The 20,450-nt window shown below is 40.7% G+C and overlaps 1 long non-coding RNA gene across 4 annotated transcripts in view; it reads right to left on the bottom strand.

Moving 5' to 3' along the window:
- Window positions 1–20,450, bottom strand: part of LOC148219872 (uncharacterized) — an 85,550-nt gene that overhangs the window by 35,486 nt on the left and 29,614 nt on the right. Inside the window, exon 1 of one of the 4 annotated variants that reach the window (XR_015799337.1) lies at window positions 4,213–4,331. The exons of the other annotated variants lie outside the window; for them this stretch is intronic. This is a non-coding gene — a long non-coding RNA (uncharacterized LOC148219872). Of the gene's footprint in view, window positions 1–4,212; window positions 4,332–20,450 lie in introns of those variants that run through there. 4 annotated transcript variants of the gene reach the window in all.

The raw sequence follows: 20,450 nt of genomic DNA on the forward strand, positions 1-20,450 counted from the left end.
CCTAAGAGTATCAGTGCAGTGCAGAGCTGCAGTCCCAAATATCCCCCAGCCCAGTGAGAAGGGTTCTCTCAGCTGCACGAAGCCTGTGTGCACTTGTGTCTTGCTCTTCAGCTCACCCTTCTGGCAGCTAAACAATTTCACCCTCTCACAGGCACTTGAGGCATGAAGACAGGATGATCCAGACCCAGAGCTTGTTCTTGTCTCAGAGCCATCCAGAGTGCAAAGCTCTGTCTGCTGAGGATTTCAAATGCCATTACTGCAGAGGGGTTTGACTTTCCTTCTGTTCTATTTCTCATCATTTATTTGCTCCTCTAACCAGAAGTAAAATACTTTCCTTTCATAACTTACTTCACATTTTTAGTTCAAAAACTAAAAAATAATATGTATTCCCACTGAGTAGGAGCATGAAGCGCTGGGATATTCTTACCACTTAATGCCCCAGTATATCCATAGGAGGGTCAGATACTTAAACACATCTGCAGCTCGCTGATTGTTTGGAAACCATCAAGATTAGCCAAAAATCCAATTCACAGCTGTGGATGTTTCCTGACTCTGCTGTTGGTTTGCTAACTCTGAGCTGGCTGGTGGGAAAGAACAGGCACTATGAGTAGCTACATGCTCTGGTCCATGTCTTCCTTTCATTGAGTGCAGAATGAGGTTAGATTAGCACATTTGTCCAAGGATTTTCTGATCCTCTTTTGCTGCAAAATTATTACTCTGTGTTTCTTACAGATCCAGAATGAAGCTAGCAGTGCAGAGGAACCAGCTTGCCCAGCATGGCATCTCCTTGCTCTGTGACAGAGCTGGGTCCTGTTCTGTCTTCTGCATGGTCTGGCCAAGCCAAGTTGACTGGTGGCATCATTGCACTTAACTGTATCATGCGAGTCTCACAGCAAGGGGCACTTTCATACATAGGTGCAACCTCTGGTTGTCTCATGCAGTATTGGTGTTTGCACACTGGTAAACGTCCATGCCACTGGGCTAATTACTTAGTGAATTTTTTGGAAACTGCTTGTGGGATATCATTGGAAAAAAGAAGTCCAAGTTTCCAGTTCAGCTTTAGTCTCACACTATCTTGGTGTCCCACAACACCCTGACAGAGGCCTGACATGGTTTTCATGGTTTTGGAGTTCAGAAACCTCATGACTTGCTGTCATGAGTTTGACAGAAGAAGACAATGCTACCAATTTCAGTGTTAGCACTTCATTCCTTTAAAATTTACAACATATCTTTGAGGAGGATCATGTTTGCTGATCATGCTGTTTCATACCTGTGGGGATTCGGGGCTTTGATTTTATTTACACAAAAGCAGCTTGTGATAAACAAGGAAAGGCCTGCATTACTACATGGAAGATGGAATTTGTTGAAGCATGTCAGATTCTGATGCATAAATGTTGCATGGATCAAAAAGCACAGATAGTAGAACCAAGCAGGAAAGGCAGTACACCAGTCTGGGTGAGGAGCATCCTTAGAAGACATCAAGAAGCAAGATTATAACTTTGAAGAGGAAACTTCTCTACCCCAATATCCACTCCCATGACATGGCGATTCACCACAGAGAGGAGAGAGGGATAAAGGAAAAGTGGTGTACCAACTCAGCATATGGAAAGGGAGGAGGACTAATCACAGCAGAGGCAGCAGTCCAGAGAGTGCTGGCCAAAACAGGCAGGTTGGTAAAGGAAGGCACAACTGGCAGGAGCATATACTGTAGGCTGCCAGGGCTGCTCCTATTGGCAGGTGTTGGGGCCAGCCAGGAGCAGAGTCTATGTTCTGGCCACCAGCTGAGGTGTCAGAGGCAAATTTAGTGGACAGCAATTTCCTACTTGGCAAGCGCTAGGAAACAGAGAAATGATGGTTCATGTAGTCGTCTGTCAGGACCTCTGCCATGGGGTGTGTCTACAGGAATTTGGACTATTGGAGGGAGTGTTTGGATACCTCTGCTCTGATGGATGCTGAGATATAAGGTAAATTAGACAAGTTCCCCACCAAACTACCAGAGCCTGGTCTGCCCTAGAGATGCCCAGCAAGTTTTACAGTTGCCTAGTAGTGCCTTATGGCCCAAAGCCAGAGCTCAGCCAGTGTATTTATCTGGCTCCAGCACAGCATGGACACTTAGTTGTGAGGAAAAGGCTTTGTTTGCCAATGACCCCTTCACTTTGGTTAGATGGATGGAGGGCAATACTGAACAGCAGCATGGGTATTCATGTAGGAAACACAGCTCATGGCACATTCTTGTTCGTGGGCTTTGGTGCAGGGTAGAGGGAGAACAGTAAATGTTGCTTCCACTAACCACAGCAGGAGAGAGGCCAGGCCTGTCTGGATGAGGTTAAAAGAAAGGGAGGCCAGCTGATGTGGCTAAATGGCTTCCATCTCTCATCTCATTCCTCATCAGTTAGGATCTTCACCCTCAGTAAGAACTAAGCCAAAGGTTACCCCCAAAGGCTGCCCCAGTCCTGTGGTTCTCCAAAATCTACACAGATATCAGTTTCTGAAATGCAAATCACATGGCTTTTAAAGCAAGTTATTTGATTTTCTTGAGCACTTTCAGTGCTCTTAAATTTAGACTTCTACACTTGTAAATAACTTTTAACACCATTACTGGGTGCAAATGAGGACATCATCTGCAAAAGATGAATTACTTGATTGCAGCAAATCAAGCTGGTAGATGTCTGTGTAGTCTCACTTGAATCCACAAGGAGTTGCAGGTCCAATCATTAGACATATTAAAATTATAAAATGCAAAACAGGAAGAAAAGTAAAGTTGTTTAAAAAATTTGAGACAGAATTTGGTGGGCAGCAAATTAAGTCTACTATGCTCTTTAGTCCTACATGCAGAAGCTATTACTCTAGCTCATCTAGGCACTGGTTAATACCAACATTTTTTTGCCTTTGCAAATTTTCTTCTTTTAGTGTGCAAACTCAAAAAATTGCGTTGTTATATAAAATCCCTGTAATTTTTTTCTGGTTTTACTGCAACAGTGGTAGTCTCTAAAGAGAGTGGTATTATTGCAGCATGACTGTCTCTCAAGTAAAGCTCTTCTTTTCCCATGCTCCTTCAGCACATCATATCCTCAGGTGCTCACACAAACCCACAAGGATTAAATGCTGCATGTTTCAGCATCTCAAATCTGAATTCATATAAACTAACACTGAACGAAAAATACCAGAAAAATTCTCTCAAGAAATGTCAGGTTTTTTAATAGTTAAATCCATAATGTCTCTAGTGTAATTATTTTTCTCAAAATAATAATTATTTTTAAAGTGTTTCTGTAATAGATATCTTTTTCTCAGTAGATTTCTCTAATAGTGAACATGTGACACACAAACCACCATTTTCCCTGCTTGAGACAAAGTTATGGATGAGACGTTACGGTTAAGCCTTACAAAATGTTCTATTTTGGAAGAACACAGTTGCCTTGGTGCTGTGCCTTCTCGATTGTTTGCACTGGAGTGTCTTGGCTGTATGAAGAGTTTACTGTTTCTTTTAAAAGCCACAGTAGCACACAGGAGAATCAAATCATCCAAGCAAGGAATGGCTTATGAAAGGATAGCAATTACTTCTTTTCAAAATATTTTTTGGGAGAAAAGAACCACAGGGTCAGAAGTTTACGTCCGAGTGCAGTTTTTTGGCCAAAGACAGCACAGATCTGACCCACAGGGATTATCACATTATGTGGCATGTCGGTGCCAAGCCCAGGAACAATGCCACACCACTCCGACTCCTACCCACAGTGCTGCAGACGGAGCTGAGCCCTTTGTGCAGAGCAAGAAATCAGCTATCACAGGGACTCACTGTTCAGCATGGCCCCCATAGCAGGAGCTCGCAGAGGCTTCAGAGGATGTTAGACATAACTTTTAGGAGGTATTTGCAGAAATGAAATGTAAGCAGGTCACTGAGACCCCTGCTCAGGTAACAGATCTCTGTAAACAGCTGCCTAGAAAAGACTTGGTTGTTCTGCAGACATAATAACTTGCACACAGAAAGTGCTGGATCCAGCCATGGTAATTTTTGTTTACTGTTTGAAAATAACAGGAGGGACATGTAGTCATTCTGATATCCCTGTTGCCTTGCTGAGTACAGTGAAGGACAGACGTGAGCAAAAAAAATCCTTTTTTTCCTATCAATTAAACTAACCAAGGACCCTGAGTAGTATTGCAGAATGTGCTGCTTCAATTTCAGCGAGCAAGCAAGCAGCCTCTCCGATTACTTACCAATCCAGCTTCCCCAACAAAGCACTCTCGAGTGATTTTCTGCAAGGAATTCTTCCCCAGAAAACTTATCATTAAAAGAGAAGAGAGCATGTGGGTGTAACCGATCATTTGGAAGATATTTATAACTCTCTTGCTAGAGGCTTGTGCGGTTGGACTTGAGAAATTAAGCAATTCTAACTCCAAAGATGGAATAGAAAAGATGTCAGTAACACTTCTCTGACAATGTTTAACACTTCTGTGACTGGGGGAAGATGGGTTTGTTTCACACTTGCCTTGGACTGCCATATGTGTCTAAGGATTTTCCTTGCTGTGGGTAATGCAGTCATGCCCAAATGATCAGAGCTTCTATCCTGCATACCAGTGTTTGGTTCCTCCTTTCCTGTCCCTCCAAATTAATGTATTTGTTAAAATACACAGCTGAATTGTCATATCAAGCTTTTATGGTCTCCTGCTATGACACTCTAGCTGGTACTCTGATTTGACTTTTTCTCATCTGTTCTGAATACATCCTTCATCCCATGCTTTCGCACTTCATCTAAACAGGTAAATGATCCACAACTCAGCAGGCCAGTATTTTGATGAAATTATCTTCAGCCCTCTGAATTCCAGTGCTTAACAACCATTCTTTGGCAACCTCTGTCTTCAATGCAAAACAGACTGCATTTTTATATACGGATATTTACTTGATAATAAAACATGATCCATTAGCCTGTTTCCTATAATAGCTAGTCTGACAAAAATTAAGATCATTCATGAATTTACCACAAATTTTCACATGAAGAACATGGTACATGCTGGAAATGATTGCCCAGAGACATTCTTGAATGTCTACATCTGTAGGTATTCAAGATTCAGGTAGACAAAACCATGACTGACCTGACCTAATTGAACAATACTCTCAATTTTTAGCAAAAGTTTTAACTGGGTGATTTCCAGAGATCCCTTCCAAGAAGTAATTCTAAGTTCCTTTGAATTTATGTGTGTAGAAAAGTAGAGGTTATATGTAAATTGCCTCCAGAAGTCTCTGTGAGTTATCTTGATGTAAGAAAACCCACATTTATTTTCGGCAGAGATGAACTGAGACAGGAATAATCAGCCATGTTAAAGAAAGGGTGGCAGCAGCTGTTCTATTATCACAGAAAGAAGGCAAATTAATAATTGCACCATCTTTGTAATCCTGTTCTATCTATGGAGATATTTGATTGTTTTCTGATGACTTTAAAATCAGATTACATGAAATAAATTACAATCAGGAAGCCTCAATAGAAACCTCAGCAATAAAGCAGGAAGACATGCATGCCTGCATGTCGGTTTTGCAAAGGAATTTAGCTTGACTTATTTGCTGTGATTTCCACTACCTCTTTTCAAGGTACTACCTTATAACTTTGCACAAGCAAGTGCAAAAGTGGGGTTCAAAGAAAGCATAAGGTGTGTCCCCTCCCACTGGGAACCAAGCAGGACTGCCCAGAGCATCCATTCACATGGGTGATGGGAAGGCACTGTCTTACCCAAAGCACCATGCCTTCCTCTGCCCACCCTGTGCCAGGCTGATATGCAGGGCTGCTCTGACTGCAAGGATGGGCTGGCATTCAAAGACAGGAGCCAAAGACATCTCTCTCTGAGCTCTCTTTTCTGATACTTCAAAAAAAACACAGATAAATCATCCCAGACTGCTCTCTTACGAACTTCCCCTTTACATTTGTAACTATTATTGGTGATTAGATGCTGAGGAAAAAAAATCCACAAATGTAGGGGATTTGAAAAGTGGAGTTATTTGGAAAATAATTGGAAAAAAAATTCCCAAACCAAAACCATTCCAGGTAGGTTTTATAAACCCTAGAACAATTAAAATACTTCTTATTGCTCCAATTCCACATAACTTTAAGGGCTCATCTTACTTCCTGTCTCCCTGAAGGATGCAGTGTAACTGGAAAAAGTTCTTTGACACTCAAGAAAAGTAAAAAGTATGTATTGAATAACTGGTTTTCCTAACTCCATGTTTAAGAATAATATTTACAGTAAGGCACATACAAAGAATCTCCTTATAAATATAACTCTAAAGACAACATTTAGTCAGTCATTGAGAAATGAACATAGAATTTTCCACTCATGTTATTGTAGCTGGTAAAGGTTTACATTCTGATTCTCATAAAAGGATTTATAGAGTGCTGTAAATTTACAAAGCACTTTCCAAACATAGATAAGATATACACCCTGACCAAAATATTATGAAAGACAAATGAAAAAGGAAAAGCAGGAGGAATCCTGAGGAAGAATTAAGGACTACAGAGCTGTGAAAGCAAGTGTTAAGAGGATAAAAAGCACTAGAAAACACACAGTCTAATTCTTGAGTTTCTTGCATCAACTCATACAGGTACAATCAGTTTCTTGAGGGACCTGATTTCTGCTCCACAACTCTAAAAGCAGAAAGATCCTACTTCTTTCATTCGGGCAACAAAAAAATCATTTAGAAATTAGCAGCAGATAGAAATCTGAACCAAGGGTTCAAAACTGAATATGTTCAAAACAAACCAAACTCTAAAATATCCTGAACTGAAAAGAAAACCCTGATTTTGGGACAAAGACCATTTATAAAATGGGCTTTTTTCAGAATTAAAGGTCAAAACATCATGAAGAGAGTCAGTCTCCAGTTTTGGATCCATACAATGGAGATTGAAATTGTTCTATGCTTGATGAGACTTGTGAGCTCAGGGCTGCTTGAACGCATTGCAATAGCACAAGATAGTTGCAGAATTCTGCAGAATTAGCACTAGAAATGTTTGTTAGAACTATTCTGTTCTAGCTGCATATTTTCTCTCTTCCTATTGGATTTTGCTGCTGCAGCAGTTCTTCTTTGAAATGTTCCATTTAATTTTAGATGAGCCAATGAACAAGTAAAATTCCATTCCGTGAAAGCTTGTTTAAAAATCTCTTCTTTATTATCTCTAAAATACTGCAGTTAAGCTCTACAAGTAATTCTCAGGGCTTTTTGTCTAATTATTATTTTAAATATGAAGTTATGTATGGGCAATGACAATATCATCCAACAACATGGAAGGAAACAAAGAGCTTCAAACAAACAAGCAGATTAAAAAAAAGCAGAAAAAGATATTAAGGAGCAAGGAGTGCCTTAAATGTGCACTTTCTCTACACAAATCACAATCCTAAAATCACACTTCTGTTTAAAGCAACGTTTGCACAACTCTCACTCATTTCCAGATCGACAACAACTTACAGTGAGTTTCACATCCATTTTCTGGTGCACCAATACATCCTGAGACCCTGAAGGTTAAAACAGAAATTTGTGTTGCTGATAAAAAACCCATAATAATAGTAGTCAGAGCACTTCGGATAGCTTACTTTTCTTATTAACCTTCCTGTCAGCAGGAACTGTGTACAGATTTCAGTAAAGAAAAATATTCAGAATTACTCATGAAAAAAAATTGGCTTTTCTGAAGATATTAAGAAAGAATATAAATGTAATAATAATTCAAATCTGTGCACTGAAGGGGGGAGGTGCTATGCTCTTTTAAAGTTCTGCAATGTTCTCTGAGCTTCTCAGACCTCACATTGTCAGTTGCACAAAGGACAAACCTGTGAGGTGTTTGGTGATGTGTGGAAAGTTGAAAGATTTCCAGGACATAAAGTCAATGTCTCATCCTTTCCTTACACATGCACCCTTCACACACAATTATTTTCCAGTTCTCCAAATGTTGTTGTTCATCTTTGATCGTCTTAGTCAAGGAAGGAGACAGTGGCATGACCTGCCACCCCACCTACTGTGTCTCCTAGAAACCCTGTGTTACACCTCAGCTGCAGACCCACAACCTCAGTGGTGCCCAGAAGTGGATTCAGCATTCATGGCTGGATTTTAGGGAATTATCTTGCACAGGTAGACCAGGACAGATGATGGCATGGTTTGTTTCGGCCCAGTCAGGGAGATCTTAGTCTGTGCCTTTCTTCTGAGTCTCTTCAGAAAAATGAAATGAAAATATCAGAAAGAGAAGACAGACAGTGCAAGTAGACCATATCTACTGAAATTTTACCATTCAAAGATGGAGAGTGTCCTGGCTTACACAGAAAGGCAAGGGAGCCTCTGTGGTGGGAGTCAGGCTGTAAAATTGAAGTATCTGGTGAAACTAATAGCTGGATTTGTTGTAAACAACTTCGTTGGCTACTCAGGTATGTGCTGGAATCCTTGTGTAGTATAGTGATTTAGGTATTATTAAGTAACAGTGGTATTAAATAACATGTACAATTACTATATATTCATTAGAGCCACAGAACAGTTTGGGTTAGAAAGGACCTTTAAAGGTAATCTAGTTGAATAAACCCTGCAGTGAGCAGAGGTATCTTCAGCTAGGTCAGATTGCTTAGAGCCCCTTTCAGCCTGGCTTTGAATGTAGCCAGGGAGGGGACATCTACCACCTCTTCAGGCAAACCTGTCCCAGTATTTCACCATCTCCACAAAAAAGCTTCTTTCTTATATTTAGTCTGAGTCAACCCTCTATTAGTTTAAAACCATCACTCCTTTTCCTATCTTTCTTTTAAGCCTCCTCTTAAGAACTGAAAGGCTGCAATAAGGTCTCCCCATAGCCTCCTCCTCCTCTCCAGGCTGAACAAATCTACTCCTTCAGCCTTTTCATAAAGGAGAGATATTCCATCCCTCTGATTATTTTTGTGACCCTTCTCACGACTCTACTCCAGCAGGTCCATGTCCTTCCTGTGCTGGGAGCCCAGAGCTGGATGCAGCCCTGCAGGTGGGGTCTCAGCAGAGCAGAGCAGAGGGGCAGAATCACTTCTCTTGACCTGTCAGCCACAAATCAGCATCAATGTATTTGTAGCCAAGACAATTTGCTAATTTTAAATGTAAGACTGGAGGAGAATTCAAAGACCAGGTTCAGGTTGCAGGGCTCATTCACAGTCTGGATAAGTGATGGAAGTAATTAGCCAAAGTTTAGCATCTGTTATTCAAACTCTTAGAGCTGAAAATGACAATTTTCATAGTACTCTATAGCAAAACATGAACAATAAGAAGTCTTAAAAATTAGGCTCGACATTTATTTTTTTAAATAAAACTCACCTAACACTCAAAATGCCTGCAGTGTTCTAAACTATCTGCCAGCCTTCACAACTGGGAGCTGCTGTGCAGAATCTAAGGCAAGTTTATAAAGTGTCTGGAGGTATGGGGACTATCTAGCAGGGCTTAGAAGTGTGGCACTCCCTAATTTAGACTGCAATTTAGGAGTAATGGAAATTGTCTGAAAGAGTGCTTTTAAAATTCAGTAAAGATATTTTCAGTATTTTAAGGCAAACAGGCAAATCTGAAAACATGGACTTTTAACTGTTTGGTGAGATTTTCAGCTTAACAGAGCCTGTGGCCAGCATCCCTACAGCCCTAGGTATGTGAGTTTGCAGATAGAAGCTCAGGCTGAACAAAATGCTCAGGGAACCTCCAAGGTCTTAAAATTACATTTGGTGACTGTTTCTAGCTAATACTCATTTCCACTTACCAATGAGTCTTTTAAGTTAGTCCTGACTGGGTACGTAAGACACAGCTACATCCTATTTATTCTGTTGTTCCTAGAGTTAGGTCTTGATTTCATATCTAGATGTTTATCACATTAAAAAAAGAAGAAACTAATTGATTTTTCTGCAAAACCAGCAATACAAGCAGTTCTTAACCAATTATTTCAGAAATATTGAGAACGAAAAGCACGCATAGAAAAACTGTGCTAAATGAATTAGCCAGTGTTTTTTAATATGAACTATTTATTTCACTGGATTTTCCCAATAGCTATGTAAGGAAACCAAATATCACTTGAACAAAAGGTTCAGTATTCCTGGGAAGCCAGTTCTGTTTGGGCTTAGCTGATAAGACTGCTGAAGATTGCTTAATAGTCATTAGGGAGGTCATCAGAGAGATTTAGGTGCTGTTGAAGTGTGTTTCTTTAGTTGGTTTAGGGGGTTATTTTGGTCTCTGGGCAAATGTTTAGAACGCTTCAAGTTTGAGGAAAAGACACTTGTGCCTCTCTTACAAAGCTCTGAAAAGCATCCTGAATGCTGTCAGTTACTATTATATTTATCCAGATCATTGTGTGCACCCACACTTTCTATTCATCTGTTTAGCCACAAAGCCTTAATTTTAACATGGTGCTAGGGGGGAGAGATGTTTCTTGCTAATTTCCTACAGCTTAGTTTGCCAAAGCACCATGCAGAAGTGCCTTTACATATTTATTGTTATTGACAACAGGCCTGGAGTGATCAGCATTTAAACACCAACACCATTGTACTGGGCAGAAAACAAATAAAAACCAAACCAAGAAAAAACTCATACCAATAAAAACCCCCTAAAACTCCCACACTATCACTGAAAACAGAAACCTGGAAGCCCTCCATATTTATCTTTTGCCAAATGTGTACTAGTGCACCCATTCCCACTCATACTGACTTCTTTTAAAAGTATCTTTGCCTGACCATTATTAGAGGAGATATCATATCAACAGAAGGCATAAATCTGCAGTCATCCTCACTGAAAAATTGGTTATCTCTAGTAACTATGCATAGCATTGTTTCCTGCTTATAAAATCTTATTTTCTTTTATGATAAGATAGCCAACGTAGCTGATCAGGGGAAGCCAGTTGATGTGATCTTTTTGGATTTCAGTAAAACTTCTGATACTGTTTCTCACAGCATCATTCAGCCCACAGCTGGATAAATACATCATTAGATGGAAGAGCAGCTGGCTCATGGGTCAGGCACAAGGGGTGACAGTGAATGGGGTGACATCAGCATGGGGACCTGTCACTAGGGGGGTTCACGGGGCTCCACCCCAGGCTCTGTGCTCTTCAGCATCTTCATAAATTACTTCAATACAAGATTTGAAGGGGTACTAAGCAAGTTTGTCGATGATACTAAATGAGGAGGGGCTGTTGATTCCCTCAAAGGCAGAGAGGCCTTTGACAAATTAGGAGGGTGGGCAATCACCACTCAAAGGAAATTCTACAGGGGAAAGTGCTGAATTCTGCACCTGGGATAGAGCAGCCCTGGATGTACAGACAGATGGGAATGAGAGGCTGGAGAGCAGTGCCATGGAAAGGACCTGGGGTTCTGGTCCATGGCAAGTTGAACTTGAGCCAGCAGTGCCCTGGCAGCCAGGAGGGCCAAGCGTGTCCTGGGGGCATCAGGGACAGCATCAGCAGCCAGGCAAGGGAGGGGATTGTCCTGCACTGGGGTTGCCTCAGCTTGGGTGTCACAGTTCAGGCGACAGACAAGCAACAAGACACCCTGGATTCATGCACAACACTCCACTTTTATTAAGTGCAGTTCTCCTTACATAGATCAGAAGGACTGCATGGTCAATGCCTATTGCCTGGACCAGTCACCCTCTAGTCAACTGTTGGGGGTTGAATGCTTCGCTTTTCTTTCTGTGGAATTTCTCCCATTGTTATGCTAAGTAATTGTGGCTACACCTTAAAACGACAGATAATGTTCTCTCGTAGGGGGGTGGCTGGAGGGGGAGGGGGGGGGAACCGGAAAAGGAAAGGTGGGATAGGGGGGTCTGGAGCGGGGCTCTCTCTCTCTCGCTTGGCTCCTGGAGTGGGAAGACAACCTGGGCTCTGCTCTGGCATCTTCCCCTGTCATCCCAGCGCTGAGATCCACGCTCCCTGCCTTTGGACATCACTCTGCTGCTCTCCCAGCTCACCCTACTACCTCCAGACACTCTGCTGAGCACCACGACCGACACCGTGAGGGGGGAGTAACTTTCCCCATCCCCTCTCTCCCCTGGGCCGCGGCCGCCATCACCCAGCCCTCTTCAACTGCGCGGGACCTGCCCTGCCCCCACAGCACCGGTAACAGCACAGGGAGACGGCCTGCGGCCAGAAGGGACTGGAGCGGAGCTAGACTGTTTCTGTTGCCAATTTTTATAGCTGTTGTTGTTTTTTTCTGCTTTGTTAAATACCAGTAAAGAACTGTTATTCTCATCCCCATATCTCCTGCCTGAAGGTGTCTGAATTGGACCTAAAATAATTAAAAGGGAGGGGGGTTGCACTCTGCATCGCAGAAAAGGGGCTCCTGCCTTTCCTTAGACCATACCTGTCTTTCAAACCGAGACATCAACCAGCCAAGAGCTGTTCACATCCCCAATGGCCTAGGCCTGCTCTCCAAAGGTCCTCACTGGGTTAAGTTATATAATTAAGGTACGTATATAACTATTTACCTTTTTTATTTGTGTGTGGGGACAAAGTTCGGCCTGCCATCCTGGCATACATCATAGGTGGAAAACTTACTTTGCTAACACCCAAAGCAAAAAAGTCTACGAAGTATAGGGTCAAAATATTTACCCATCTCTATAAACTAGATTGCAAGGACAATTGTACACCTTGGGGTTTTGGGAAAAGATTCCCATCATTTCATCTCCTTCCACAACTTAGCTCAGCAGTGGCATTGAAACAATTAGACCGATTAGGGTGGTGGCTGAGTAAGGAGACCAATTCTACTTCCCTTGCATTGAGTGACATGTTAACTGCTGTCAACAGTAATAAACATGCAACTTTGCAGAATAGGGCAGCAATTTATTTTCTTTTATTGGCACATGGACATGAATGTGAAGATTTTGACGAAAAGTGTTGTATGAATTTATCTAATAATTCAGAATCTATCCACAAAAGCATACAACTCAGGGAAGATGTAGCAAAGATCAAAGTTGATGATAGAACTTGGTTAGATGATCTCTTCAGTAAATTGGATTTATCATCATGGACAAAAAAGCTTTTAAAATAGGTTTATACATTCTAGTTATCATAGTAGTAGTGCTAATCATAGTGCCCTGTTTTCTCCAATGCATTCAACAGATGATTAATAAGCCTGTTAAGGGAATCTATGGTCCAAAGAGGAGGGGGAGATATTGGAGTCAGGAATCACTCTGAATTCTTCAGAGAGAAATCAGAGTACAGGGATTGAATTAAACCTTTGGATGGATTGAAGTGTGTTAAGCCACTCACACATAAAGTAGAGGTGTAAGTTTGAGTTTTAGTATAAGCAAGCAAAGAAGTAAGTAAATAAAATGAGTTTTAAGTGCTTTTAGTAAGTAAAAGATCATAAATGCCAAAGTAGAAGTGCAAGTTCTAAGGAAAGTTGAAAAACATAGTCTTAGATACTGGTGTATCCGTGGAGGCTACAGGAACATAGTTTTAGACATAATAAAACTATAGTAAGAATATTGCTTACATTTTTCAGGTAGAATGAGATAGACCATATGCGTAGTTTATATGTAACCTGGAGTGCTAAGAAACTGGAATGCTAATAAGTTAAGAAGTAGTAGTCCAAGTTTATGTCTTAGCTTGTTAGAAAGTTTCTATATAAAAACATGCATTAAGGAAAGCTGGTGCTTTTTACCATTTGCTTTTTGCTTTGCTTTTTGGTTTTGCTCCTGCTCTCTCACTGCCATCATCAACACCCAGAAAGAAGATAAGAGCTGCAGCAACATCAGGCCTGCTGGGACCTCCAGGAGCAGCTTCTACTTCTATTTAGAACTCCACACCAAAACTCAACAAAGACTTTAACATCTGTAACTTTTGCTTTGAAACTGATGTGCTTCTACAATAAACAACTTTATAGCTACTATTAGCTGCTTAACTCATTAAAAAAGACAACCCAATACGTTGGTACCTAGAGCACCGGCAATTTAACCAAACAAGTTATAAAATGGAGATTAATTATAATTGTGAGGCCTTCAGGCCAGCTGTTGGCCACCACACCTTGAGTGCTGGGGGCAGCTCTGGGTGCTGCAGAGTAAGAAGGACAGGACTAGACAGTGTCCAGTGGAGGGCATGAAGACAGTGAAGGGCCTGGAGGGGAAACCGTGTGAGGAGTGGCTGAGGTCACTTGGTCTGTTCAGCCTGGAGGAGATTGAGGGGAGAACCTATTGCAATTACAGCTCCCTCACATGGGGTAGCAAAGGTGCAGACACTGATGTCTTCTCTGTGGTGACCAGTGACACGATCCAAGGGAATAGCCTGGAGTTGTGTTAGGGGAGACTTATGTTGCATATTTGAAAAACATCTAGAAGGTGGTCGGGCACTGGAGCAGGTTCCACAGAGAAGTGTCACAATACCAGCCCCATTAGAGCTTAAGAAGAGTTTGGACAATGCTCTCAGGCACATGTTGTGACCCTTAGGGTGTCCTGTGCAGGACCAGGAGTCAGATTTTGATGATCTTTGTGAGTTGCTTCCAATTCAGAATATCCTGTTATTCTGTGATTAAAGAATTCAGCAAGTCACTCCCTTTGCACACCTCCCTCTATCACTTGCCTGTTTTTTCCTTAAGAAGTTCTGTAAGTCTTTTTCGTAAGAATGATAATCCTTTTGTTGAAAATTTTGTTGAAAATTTCAGATTTAAATTTCTTTGCTTTGCCTAACATGGGAATCAAAGACAGCAAAATATGAGGCATATAGGAGAGTTTCCATTGAAAAGTGAGATGCCAGTGGAGTTTAGGTAAGAAGAGTATTTCAAAATGTTTTGGGATTCTATATATATAAATTAAGACTGAGATGAAATTCACGAGCTTATGCCTGAATGTAGCTGTTAGGACAATGGGAAAATTTATGGCTACCAACCTTGATGCTTACAGATACTGGATGCCTCAAGATTAGACAGTAATCTGATGAGCATAGAGAGAACTTTCAGAAGAACTTTCAGTGTCTGAAGAGATAGATAAAATCTGACAAATTAGGCTTTTTGTAGATCTAAATGTCTCCCTGTCTGCACTTCAAAACCCATATGGCTCATCTATTACACACCTCACACTAAAAACATTCTTCAGCTCTATTTTTCAATAGTGATACCACAATTGTACTGTGGTCAGTTCTTCAGAATAGTAGAAGTGTACATTTATACACATGAATGGACATGCACATATATGCACAGAGGGAGAAACATGAGCACTGTCAGATTAGAAGAGTTAAAAATATTACTACACCATATTTTTCAGCCTGCATCTCACCAACAGCTGGAATAAAACAAGTTCTAGAATGAGGAAATAATCAAGTTATATTAACAAGTCAAATTCTCAAGTAATTTATACTGTAAAAGCTACTAGATGGAGGCAGGGTCAATATACTTCAAGCAATGGATAATTTCAGGGACAATTTTGAGTATCATTTATTCTTTCTAGTTCATTACAATTTTCCAATGTGTAATTTCATATGTATTCCTCACCATGGGTAATTATCAGACTGCAAGCAGCATCTCATTTACTTTCTTTTATTTTTCTCTTCCTCACTAAACTTGCATTATCTCTGCATCTCCACCACTCTGCCTGACAGTTTTGGTCTTCCAATAATTCTTACTCTGACTATCCGAATTTACAATTGGGTACCATTTAAAATCTTAATTTCAATATACTCTTCTGCATATTAATAATCTGAATATGGGAAAGTCTACAACATCAATACAATCTGCCTTCTGATTCCTAAAGGCATTTTAAATTACCCCAAGTTCTTTCACAAAATTTGCCTGAAAGTTTGAGAAAGACTCTCATGCTTTCTGTAATATGTGCTCAAGGCCTCTGTCCTATTACTGCTCAATTCCTCCTTACAGAGAAAAGGGTAGTTGTTTTCCTGCCCTGCTGTATTGACTTTTTAGATGTGACTGTCTCCTTTCACCATCTAAAATGCTTTGTTGCAAGCCTAAAGGAATGCAAAAAGCACCTGCATCTGCTTTACTACTTTTTATCAAATTGCATAGCTGCACTGTTGAAACATTTGAGTTGTTGTGGAACTCCTTATGCAGGATACACTGGAAATAACACAGAAAAAGCAATGTGCTTTGGCATTAAACCTGCATGGGAGAGCACCTCAGCATCTCCAACACCTTCCCATATTGCAATCCCCAGGCCCTCTTGCGCCCCTTTCTCTGCACACTCACTACTTTTCTCTAGCTCATAATAACATCCACTTTGCTGATCATGCTCCTTTTTCTCTCTGCTCATTCCAACATACTATCTCACTCTCTGTCTCCTCTTCCTTATGAAATTGCGCAGAATTAGGGGCATAGGAAGTGCTGACGAGTATAACTAGCAGTGACTGCTGATCTAGCTGATCTTCCTCTGTAGCTGCAGTTTATTATGAACATATAAAGAGATTTCCAGCTGCTCTCCCCAGGCAAGAAATAGAAAGCATGGAAAGAAAGGAGTCACATGCATATTCTGCCAACTCTCTGCAAACCGCAAGTAAACACTTTTTGAACCAGAGTGGAACTAGGAGTCACAGCCTGAGCCTTAGCAGGACCCCGTTACTTCTAATTACATACTGGGTTTGCAACACAGGTATTTCCCTTTTGTTCTGAAGGTACAGCACAGAGATGGTAAGATGCAGTCTCAGCACAGCCTGCAAAGCCTGAACACAGACCCATGACTCAGAACTCACCCCTTGCTGTCTCAGAACTCAGCTGTCATCTCAATCCCTTGGATGAGAGCATCACATTTTCCACAAGATCCCTGTTCTTTATGCTTGCCTGATTTTCATACCCAGCCCTTTCTTAAGAATAGAGAAAAGTAAAAAATGCAACTCAGAGAGGTTTCTAATATAATTTCTTTTCTGCTAGAACTCTTCTACTTATCTCAAACAGGATTTTGTCTGGGGACTACAAATAACATGCTACCTATTCAGATCCTATGAAGAATTTTACTCAAGAGCATGAACATGTACCTCCATGAAGATGGTTTCCACTGAGTTAGTCCATCTCATTCCTAGTCAATGATGCCTGCATCAAGCGGCCCCTTAAAAAAATCTGACTTTTTTTGGTGCAAGACAGGCACATTCAGTTCAAACATAGAGAATACTTAAAAAAAAATACAATTATAGATAAAAATTTATATGCAGATATAACTTATAAAAATAAGTATTTAGAAATTTTTCTGGTTTTAACATATACACACAAAGAGAAATTCATACCTTTATTGGCAAATCAGGCCACAGGATACCAAATCAAACACATACAACCTTTTGCTTGTATGAGATTCTCATACATGTTTAAAAGCTATACATTGTCTTTAAAGATTTTACTCAGACATGGATGAAATCAAGCAGGAGTTTTAGGCTTTTCTGGGATACTTAATGAGCCAGTGTTGCCCGTGTGGTGGCACTTTATGATACTGTTTACAACCCCGAGAATCATGTTTATTGTACCACATTCATAACTGCACATTGGGAGTAAGAGACTTCTAATTCATCATAATTTGTGCTTACAGACACCTGAATTTCACCTTCAACTTCCTTTCCTGAACTGTCACCTGGAATTTATATACTTCAGTTTGAAGGGTGAAGGTTTCTCTCAGCCTGAAGCCCTTATGTGAACATCCCATAGCTTTCCATAGGGGATCTCACTGCAGCAAACACACAGGTGTTGATCCACTATGAGCAAGAGGAATGGGCAGAATCAATTACAGATTATTCCCTTGTGCTTTACTAACCTCTAAACTTTGGGGCTGGAGTTGAGGGAACCAGGAGCAATCTGCATCAGTTATTGTTTTCCCTGTGAAGCAAGGCAGAAATGCAGGGTGAGCTTGCAACTAGGGATGCCCTCACCATGCTGATCATATCATCTATATATCATCTATAATAACTGTATTTCCAAAGGTTTCATGGAGATTGGAACACACCTGGTAAAGAGATAAACTTCTTCAGTGCCACATATAGTCAAAGATCTAAGGAGATGTTTCTGGCTTCTGCCAACTCCCTGGGATTTGGGGCTTCTTGCCTATCCTCCCTCTGTATTACTTTTCCAACTATAAAATGAATTTTCATTTTCTTTCCATTAAACAGAAGGAGAGGAGGAGGGATTTTGATAGAAGGGTAAAAATACATTATCATACACTGCAAAGAACTCAGGAAACTATCGATAGGATTACTTTAATTGTTTGGCTTCAAAAACTCTGTTTTAAGTAGTGTACGTTTAATCTCAACATCCTGTAATTTAATTCCTCTGACTTCATAGAAATGCTTTGTTTAGGTGTTTATCTAAATTTTGCGTTTTTAAATGGTTTTCTGTGCATTGCTCTTCTCACTTGCAATTTGAATACTTAATAAGCTTTCCTTAAAAGTGGGAAAATTATATTTTATATCTGCTTATCTAGAAACTACAAATATTGTCAAAACATTTTCAGGCAAAATTTATTAGAAAACTTTGCATCTATGAAAGATGCTTTCAGTCCTGAACTCTGTGTTTGAAAGATATGGGGAGATAGGAAAAATAATAACCCCTGACACTGAAGTTCTACAAGTTTTATACTCCTGGGATATTTTCTTTTTGTTTTTCTTTTCCTTCACGGTTATGACTGTTCCAAAACCTCCAAGGCCTTTTCTATCTCTCTTTAAGCAGAGCAGATATGTATGCATATCAGCTCATTTTGGCCTATGGCTACACAGAAAGGAAATTAAAAGTTTCATTGAAAAATTTCTTTTGTAATGATGCTGTTTTGGGGTATTTTTTTTCCTTTAAGAGGACAATCCAATCTATTTGGTGGTGAAGACCCTCTGCTGAAAATGCCTGTAAAGATGCACAGGAATTGTCTGAAGTTCTCTGTCTGAACTGATCAGTGAAAGGTAATGAAAAATATTTCGATGACATTTCTTCTGTGAGGAAAAGCTGAGAGAGTTGGGGTTGTTAAGCCTGGAGAAGAGAAAGCTCCAGGGACACCTTACATAGGCTTTTTAGTACTTAACAGGAAGTTATAAGAAAGAGAGGGATAAACATTTTATTAGAGATTGTAGTGATAGGAAAAGGGGTAATAGTTTTAAACTAATAGAAGGTTGGTTAAGACTAGATATAAGGAAAAAGTTCCTACAGTGAGGTTGGTGAAACACTGGAGCAGGTTGCCCAGAGAAGTGGTAGATGCCCCATCTCTGGAAACACTCAAGGTCAGGTGAGATGGGACTCTGAACAACGTGATCTGATTGAAGAGGTCCCTGCCCATTATAGGTGGATCAGACTAGCTCTTTAATGGTCCCTTTCAACCCAAACAGTTAGTAATTTTATGATTCTATGACTGTATGGTAAGGATTGAGGGATTCAATTTTAGAGCTAGCAACTACTGCAAACATGCATATAGAGTGCTCTGGGACAAAATTTTGAGTTTATATATTTCAGCCAGGGCTGGCAATGTGTGTTCTTTTCAGTTTGGTACCAGCTGTTCTGCAAAAAGATAACTTGGCCTGCAAAATCTGACAACCTTGATCTTCCAGTCAGCTAGGATTTGTGTTAGCTGGTTAGACGGGGAGACCTGAAGTTCTCTCTTCCTGCTTCTCAGCCATATTCCCATGACTGAAGCCAGTTCTTAGCTTGAGGAGATGTCAGGCTCAGCTTGGCCCCTTCCCTGCAAAAAAACCACTGCCATGGTCTGGCCATTGGCATGGACATGAAGTAGAAAGTTGGTCCATTTTCCATCTGAAACCTTGCTGAAGAGTGCTGGTTGCACACATCAGTGGCTCTTCACCCAGCAAGGAAAGCCACAGGGGTTGCCTTCATTTTTAAAAGAAGATTCATTTAGAGCACGTTTTAAATTGAACACCAAGCTGCTGAGTTTGTCATGTCTCTAAGGACAAAACAGAAAAGAGCTTTGAAAATGCAGGTGAGGGATCTGAGAACTGAAAAAAATGGAGTAAATATTGAGGTCTGCAGGCTTATTTCCAGCCTGGCACTCTGTTGGTGGATTTTCACCCAAGCACTGGGGGTGCTAAGGGAAGGGGGTAGCAGAAGAATTTCATTATCCAAATAAACAGGGTGATCCAGATTCTCCAGCTTTGTTCAAACTGGTGGGTAATGTTCAAATAATTAAAAGGCTGTTATGCACTGGCCATCATGATCTGTGAGTCATGCTTTTCAAAGTTGAGTCAAACTGCTTTTAAATCAGTCAGCAGACTTTTCACTGATTGCTGGATGCTCGGGCATCTCAAGGCTCACTATCCATTTCAAGACAATATTTTACAGGCATGCTCTGCTCTTGTTCTCAAGGTCTCTGAATGGAGCTCTCTGCAAACCTAGCCTAACAGCATTGAGTTGGTAAGTCTACAGAAAGAAAAACAACATTTATGATAGTAATGAAGTATTAAAAGAGGAATTAAAACCAAGAAAGCCACTGCCCCTCCTTCTACCTCTTCTATCTGCACGGTGTGTGGGGGGAAGCTTTCTGAGAGGTCCATTTCAAACTCAAAACCAGCTATCTGGAGGACCTCAGT

The sequence above is a fragment of the Sturnus vulgaris genome, chromosome Z (genome assembly GCF_052056855.1).
Source record: "Sturnus vulgaris isolate bStuVul1 chromosome Z, bStuVul1.hap1, whole genome shotgun sequence".
Classification (NCBI taxonomy): domain Eukaryota; kingdom Metazoa; phylum Chordata; class Aves; order Passeriformes; family Sturnidae; genus Sturnus; species Sturnus vulgaris.